Below are 8,239 nucleotides of genomic sequence, written 5' to 3'. Positions count from 1 at the left end.
TAACCTCCTGCGGGCCATGATGCAGAGCCTTCGCGTCCCCATCGGCACCGACATCGACGCCTCCGAAATTGCCGAGGCCTGGACCTCACCGAGACGCTCGCTACCACGCAGCGTCGCCTCAACTCCGCTCAGCTGGAGTGCAATGCCGCCTATGGCTTCACGCCGGACGCGCCTGAGCCAAGCCGGGTCGCCGACATGCGGGCCCGGTGCAACGCGATCGGGCGCGCCTTCGGCGCCGTCCCTCCTGTCTACGAGACTCCCGTGAAGAACATGCATGCTGCCCAGGCGGCCGTGGTTGGCCTGGACCAGCTCACTGGCGAAGACCTGCAGGACCGCCTCAAGAGGGTGAACGACCACCTCGCTGCGGCCAACGTGCAGCAGACCGGCTCAACCAACTCGCCAAGCTGGCTGGATCCGGTTCTGCCCGTGTTGTCAGACCCGGTGATTTCCAGCACACGGTGTCCTCTCCACCCGGCGAGGCACGCTCCGGCCGCACCCTGACCCGGCGCAACCTAGCCCTGACGACTACCGACGGCTTAGGCGACGAACCGGCTTCGGAAGCCCGATGCCGACTCGACCCTCTACCCCAACCCAGCCGACATCCGACGGGAGGAGACCCGACCCCCCGCGGCGTGGTGACTGACTGGCTGGGCCCGCACGCCATCGACGACACTGACGCCCGTCACCGCCTCGACCGACTCGCCCTCTCCCAAGAGCTGGAGGAAACCGGCCCCGTCGGGTTGGCATGCTTCGGACCGTGCATCTGAGGTGAGCCCATTACCAGAGGGTTCACGCTCCCCCGTGATACCCCCAAGTACAATGGCATTGTCAAGCCGGAGGACTGGCTTACCGACTACACCACCGCCATCGGCATCGCCGCCAGCAACCGCCGCCTCGCCTTGCGCTACGCACCTCTCATGCTTCAGGGGTCGGCCTGCACGTGGTTGAACAGTCTATCGGAGGGCAGCATCAATGTGTGGGTCGATTTCGAGCAAGCCTTCATGCGCAACTTCACCGGCACGTACAAGCGACCCGGCCGCCCCAGTCAGCTCGCCATGTGCGTGCAGGGACCAGCGGAGACCGGCCGCGAGTACCTCGCACGCTGGACCGAGCTCTGGAACAGCTGCGAGGGCATCCTCGGAGTCCAAGCAATCCAGTACTTCATCAACGGGTGCCGGGACGGCACCCTCCTCAAGCACAAGCTCTTGCACTCTGAGCCGGCCACCATGGCCGCGCTCATGGTGATGGCGGACAAGTACGCCAACACCGACTCCGCCATGAAGATCTAGGTGGCGCTGGATGAATCCGGCAAAGCAAAGCCGGTTCTGCCTCCGAAGCCGGACGGTGAAGGAAGCCAGCAGCAGCACAACCAGCAGAAGAACAAGCGCAATGCTGATCAGCCGGCCCAGCGCTATGACAACCAGCTTGTCGCGGCCGTCGAGTAGGCGCTCGCAGCCGACCCGGCCGCCAAGCGCCGGTAGACCGGCAAGATGACATGGCAGCCCGCCATGAGTTTCAAGGAGATGCTCGCTGCTCCCTGCAAGCACCACAACGGCGCGAGGCCATCCACGCACACGCTTCGGCAGTGCGCCATTGATACGTCCATTTTGCATCATGCTTTTATACCAATATTTATCGCATTATGGATTGTTATTTCACTTTATGTCACAATACTTATGGCTATTCTCTCTTATTTTACAAGGTTTACATAAAGAGGGAGAATGCCGGCAGCTGGAATTCTGGTCTAGAAAAGGAGCAAATATTAGAGAGCTATTCTGTGCAACTCCAAAAGTGCTGAAACTCCACGGAACATCTTAAAAGAAATAAAGGAAAATCCACGCCAAAGATGAAGGCCAGGGGGCCCACACCCTGCTCACGAGGGTGGCCCCCCCCTAGGGCGCGCCCCTACCTCATGGGCCCCCTTGTGGCTCTCCGACGCCCATCTTCTCCTATATGAGGTCTTTCGATGAGAAAAAAGGGGAAGGAGCTTTTCGGGACGAGACTCTTCCGCCACGAGGCGGAACCTTGGCGGATCCAATCTAGAGCTCCGGCAGAGCTGTTCTGCCGGGGAAACTTCCCTTCGGGAGGGGGAAATCATCACCATCGTCATCACCAACGATCCTCTCATCAGGAGAGGGCAATCTCCATCAACATCTTCACCAGCACCATCTCATCTCCAAACCCTAGTTCATCTCTTGTATCCAATTCTTGTCTCAAAGTCCGGGATTGGTGCTAGTAGGTTGCTAGTAGTGTTGATTACTCCTTGTAGTTGATGCTAGTTGGTTTAATTGGTGGAAGATCATATGTTCAGATCCTATATGCATATTATTACCCCTCTGATTATGAACATGAATATGCTTTGTGAGTAATTACGTTCGTTCCTGAGGACAAGGGAGAAGTCTTGCTATGAGTAGTCATGTGAATTTGGTATTCCTTTGATATTTTGATAAGATGTATGTTGTCTAGCCTCTAGTGGTGTTATGTGAACATCGACTACATAACACTTCACCATTATTTGGGCCTAGAGGAAGGCATTGGGAAGTAATAAGTAGATGATGGGTTGCTAGAGTGACAGAAGCTTAAACCCTAGTTTATGCGTTGCTTCGTAAGGGGCTGATTTGGATCCATATGTTTCATGCTATGGTTAGGTTTACCTTAATACTTTTGTTGTAGTTGCGGATGCTTGCAATAGAGGTTAATCATAAGTGGGATGCTTGTTCAAGTAAGAACAGCACCCAAGCACCGGTCCGCCCACATATCAAATTATCAAAGTATCGAACGCGAATCATATGAACATGATGAAAACTAGCTTGACGATATTCCCATGTGTCCTCGGGAGCGCTTTTCCTATTATAATAGTTTGTTCCGTCTTGTCCTTTGCTACAAAAGGATTGGGCCACCTTGCTGCACTTATTTACTTTTGTTACTTGTTGCTCGTTACAACCTATCTTATCAAAAAACTATCTGCTACCACTTATTTCAGTACTTGCAGAGAATACCTTGCTGAAAACCAATGAAATTCCTTATGAGTATCCTTCGGGTATGATAGAAAAACTGCTAGCTAATCCTTTTACAGGAGATGGAACAAAGCATCATAATGAGCACTTAATATATGTGGATGAAGTTTGTGGATTATTTAAGCTTGCAGGTATACCCGATGATGTTTCCAAGAAGAAGGTCTTCCCTTTATCTTTGAAGGGAGACACATTGATATGGTATAGGCTATGTGATGATATGAGATCATGGGACTATAAAAGATTGAAGCTGGAATTTCATCAAAAGTATTACCCTATGCATCTTGTTCATCATGATCGCAATTATATATATAATTTCTGGCCTCGCGAAGGAGAAAGCATCGCTCAAGCTTGGGGGAGGCTTAAATCAATGTTATATTCATGCCCCAATCATGAGCTCTCAAGAGAAATAATTATGCAAAGTTTTTATGCTCGGCTTTCTGAAAACAATCGCACCATGCTCGATACTTCTTGTGCTGGCTCTTTTACGATGAAGACTATTGAATTCAGATGGAATTTATTAGATAGAATTAAATGCAACTCTGAAGATTGGGACCTCGATGAAGGTAAGGAGTCATGTATGACACCTAAGTTTGATTGTATTAAATCTTTTATGGACACCGATATTTTCCGTAAGTTTAGCACTAAATATGGACTTGACTCTGAGATAGTAGCTTCTTTCTGTGAATCTTTTGCTACTTATGTTGATCTCCCTAAGGAGAAGTGGTTTAAATATCATCCTCCCATAGAAGTAAAAGTAGCTGCACCTATTAAAGTTGAAGAAAAGACTGTCACTTATAATGATCCTATTGTTCCTACTTCTTATATTGAGAAACCACCTTTCCCTGTTAGACTAAAGGATCATGCTAGAGCTTCAACTGTTGTTCGTAAAAGCAATATTAGAACTTATACACCTCCTGAGCAAGTTAAAGTAGAACCTAATATTGCTATTGTTAAAGATTGTCTGATAATATTGATGGGCATGTTATTCAGTTCGAAGGTGAAACTGCTAGAATTGCTAAACCTTGTGATAAAGATAAACATAGAACTATGTTAGGCATGCCTGTTATTTCTGTTAAAATAGGAGATCATTGTTATCATGGCTTATGTGATATGGGTGCTAGTGCTAGTGTTATACCTCATGACTTATACAAAGAAATTAAGAATGAAATTGCACCTGTTGAGTTAGAAGATATTGATGTTACTATTAAACTTGCTAATAGAGATACTATTGCACCAATTGGAATTGTTAGAGATGTTGAAGTCTTGTGTGGGAAAACTAAATATCCTGCTGATTTTCTTGTTCTTACTTCTCCACAAGATAGCTTTTGTCCAATTATATTTGGTAGACCCTTCTTAAATACTATCAATGCTACCATAGACTGCACTAAGAATATTGTTACTGTTGGCTTGGACGATATGGTTCATGAGTTTAATTTCTCTAAATTTAGTAAACAACATCGTGAGGAAGAATTACATAGTAAGGATGAAATTATTGGTCTTGCTTATATTGCTGTATCTCCTAGTGATCCTTTAGAACACTATTTGCTAGACCATAAAAATGATATGTTCATGAAAGAAAGAAGGGAAATAGATGAAGTATTCTTTAAACAGGAACCTATTCTGCATCACAACTTGCCTGTTGAAATTTTAGGGGATCCACCTCCACCCAAGGGTGATCCCGTGTTTGAGCTCAAACCTTTGTCTGATAATCTTAAATATGCTTATCTTGATGAAAAGAAGATATATCCTGTTATTATTAGTGCTAACCTTTCAAAGCATGAAGAAGAAATATTATTGAAAACTCTGAAGAAGCATCGTGCTGCTATTGGATATACTCTTGATGATATTAAGGGCATTAGTCCCACTCTATGTCGACATAAAATAAATTTGGAAGCAGATGCCAAACTAATTCGTGATCCTCAACGACGTTTGAATCCTAAAATGAAAGAAGTGGTAAGAAAAGAAATATTAAAGCTTCTGGAGGCAGGTATAATCTATCCCGTTGCTGATAGTGAGTGGGTAAGTCCTGTCCATTGTGTCCCTAAGAAGGGAGGTATTACTGTTGTTCCTAATGATAAAGATGAATTGATTCCACAAAGAATTATCATAGGTTATAGGATGGTAATTGATTTCCACAAATTAAATAAAGCTACTAAGAAAGATCATTACCCCTTACCTTTTATTGATCTAATGCTAGAAAGATTATGCAAACATACACACTATTGCTTTCTAGATGGTTATTCTGGTTTCTCTCAAATACCTGTGTCGGCTAGAGATCAATCAAAGACTACTTTTACATGCCCTTTTGGTACTTTTGCTTATAGACGTATGCCTTTTGGTTTATGTAATGCACCTGCTACCTTTCAAAGATGCATGATGGCTATATTCTCTAACTTTTGTGAAAAGATTTGTGAGGTTTTCATGGACGATTTTTCCGTCTATGGTTCCTCTTTTGATGATTTCTTATGCAATCTTGATCGAGTTTTGCAGAGATGTGAAGAAACTAATCTTGTCTTGAATTGGGAAAAGTGCCACTTTATGGTTAATGAAGGTATTGTCTTGCGGCACAAGGTTTTTGAAAGAGGTATTGAAGTTGATAAAGAAAAGGTTGATGCTATTCAAAAGATGCCATGTCCCAAGGACATCAAAGGTATAAGAAGTTTCCTTGGTCACGCCGGATTTTACAGGAGGTTCATTAAGGACTGCTCAAAAATTTCTCGGCCTCTGACTAATTTATTGCAAAAAGATATACCATTTGTCTTTGATGATGATTGTGTAGAAGCATTTGAAATACTTAAGAAAGCATTAGTCACTGCACCTGTTGTTCAGCCACCTGATTGGAATTTACCCTTTGAAATTATGTGTGATGCTAGTGATTATGCTGTAGGTGCTGTTCTAGGGCAAAGAGTTGACAAGAAATTAAATGTTATTCATTATGCTAGTAAGACTCTAGACAATGCTCAAAGAAATTATGCTACTACTGAAAAAGAGCTTTTAGCAGTTGTATTTGCTTGTGATAAGTTCAGATCTTATATTGTTGATTCTAAAGAAACTATTCAAACTGATCATGCTGCTATTAAATATCTTATGGAAAAGAAAGATGCTAAACCTAGACTTAGTAGATGGGTTCTCTTGCTACAAGAATTTGATTTGCATATTGTTGATAGAAAGGGAGATGAGAACCCCGTTGTAGACAACCTGTCTAGGTTAGAAAATATTCTTGATGACCCACTACCTATTAATGATAGCTTTCCTGATGAACAATTAAATGTTATAAGTACTTCTCGTAGTACTCCATGGTATGTTGATTATACTAATTGTATTGTTGCTAAATTTATACCACCTAGCTTCACATACCAACAAAAGAAAAAGTTCTTCTATGATTTAAGACATTACTTTTGGGATGACCCACATCTTTATAAAGAAGGAGTAGATGGTGTTATTAGACGTTGTGTACCTGAGCATGAACAGGAACAGATTCTACGCAAGTGTCATTCCAAATCTTATGGAGGACACCACGCTGGAGATAGAACTGCATATAATGTATTGCAATCTGGTTTTTATTGGCCTACTCTCTTCAAGGATGCCCGTAAGTTTGTCTTGTCTTGTGATGAATGTCAAAGAATTGGTAATATTAGTAGACATCAAGAAATGCCTATGAATTATTCTCTTGTAATTGAACCATTTGATGTTTGGGGCTTTGATTATATGGGACCTTTTCCTGCCTCTAATGGATACACACATATTCTAGTTGATGTTGATTACGTTACTAAGTGGGTAGAAGCTATTCCAACTAGTAGTGCTGGTCATAACACTTCTATTAAAATGCTTAAAGAAGTTATTTTCCCGAGGTTTGGAGTCCCTAGATATTTAATGACTGATGGTGGTTCACACTTTATTCATGGTGCTTTCCGTAAAATGCTTGCTAAATATGATGTTAATCATAGAATTGCATCTCCCTATCACCCACAGTCTAGTGGTCAAGTAGAGTTGAGCAATAGAGAGCTCAAATTAATTTTGCAAAAGACTGTTAATAGGTATAGAAAGAATTGGTCTAAGAAACTTGATGATGCGTTATGGGCTTATAGAACTGCATACAAAAATCCTATGGGTATGTCTCCGTATAAAATGGTCTATGGAAAAGCATGTCACTTACCTCTCGAACTAGAACATAAGGCATATTGGGCTATTAAAGAGCTTAACTATGATTTTAAACTTGCCGGTGAAAAGAGGTTATTTGATATTAGCTCACTTGATGAATGGAGAACCCAAGCTTATGAAAATGCCAGGTAGTTTAAAGAAAAAGTTAAAAGATGGCATGATAAAAGGATACAAAAGCGTGAGTTTAATGTAGGTGATTATGTATTGCTATACAACTCTCGTTTAAGATTTTTTGCAGGAAAACTTCTCTCTAAATGGGAAGGCCCCTATGTTATCGAAGAGGTCTATCATTCCGGTGCCATAAAATCAACAACTTCGAGGGCACAAATCCGAAGGTGGTAAACTATCAAAGAATCAAACATTATATCTCAGGTAATCCCATAAATGTTGAAACCAATATTATTGAAACCGTAACCCCGGAGGAATACATAACGGACACTTTCCGGAACGTTTCAGACTCAGAAAAGGAATAGGTATGTGGTACGGTAAGTAAACCGACTCCAAAACAATTTTTAAGGCAATATTTCTCCATTTTGGAATATTTAGAAAAATAGAAAAATAAGTAGCAGTCCGGGAAGGACACGAGGGCCCCACGAGGGTGGTGGGCGCGCCCCCCTACCTCGTGAGCACCACGTTTGCCTTCCGGACTCCGTTTTCTTGCACGTTACGTATTTTGGTCGGTAAAAATTCATTATATAATCTCCAGAAGGTTTTGACTCCCGTATTACGCGAACCTCCTCTGTTCTTGTTTCGAGCTGTTTTCTGTCAGGGTTTTCCAGGCTAGGCATCATGTCATCTCCCTCCTCCAACAATGGTGACAATGATGCTTGGCTAATGAAGATAGATCTGAAGAGGGAAGAACCCACGAGGGTCAATAAGGATGAAAGGATCAAGAAGGCCACAGAGGATCAAGCTCCGGCAGGAAAAGACATCCTACAACTTGATCATAACCTTCTTACCCCAACTGAGATTGAAGATTTCAAGATGATTGAGTTAGCTCGTATACAAAACAAGTACCTCACACAAGAAAATATTTTGTTGAAGGAGCATATTGTCGCACT

This window comes from Triticum dicoccoides, chromosome 1A (genome assembly GCF_002162155.2).
Source record: "Triticum dicoccoides isolate Atlit2015 ecotype Zavitan chromosome 1A, WEW_v2.0, whole genome shotgun sequence".
Classification (NCBI taxonomy): Eukaryota; Viridiplantae; Streptophyta; class Magnoliopsida; order Poales; family Poaceae; genus Triticum; species Triticum dicoccoides.
Note: the sequence above shows the minus strand (reverse complement) of the source record.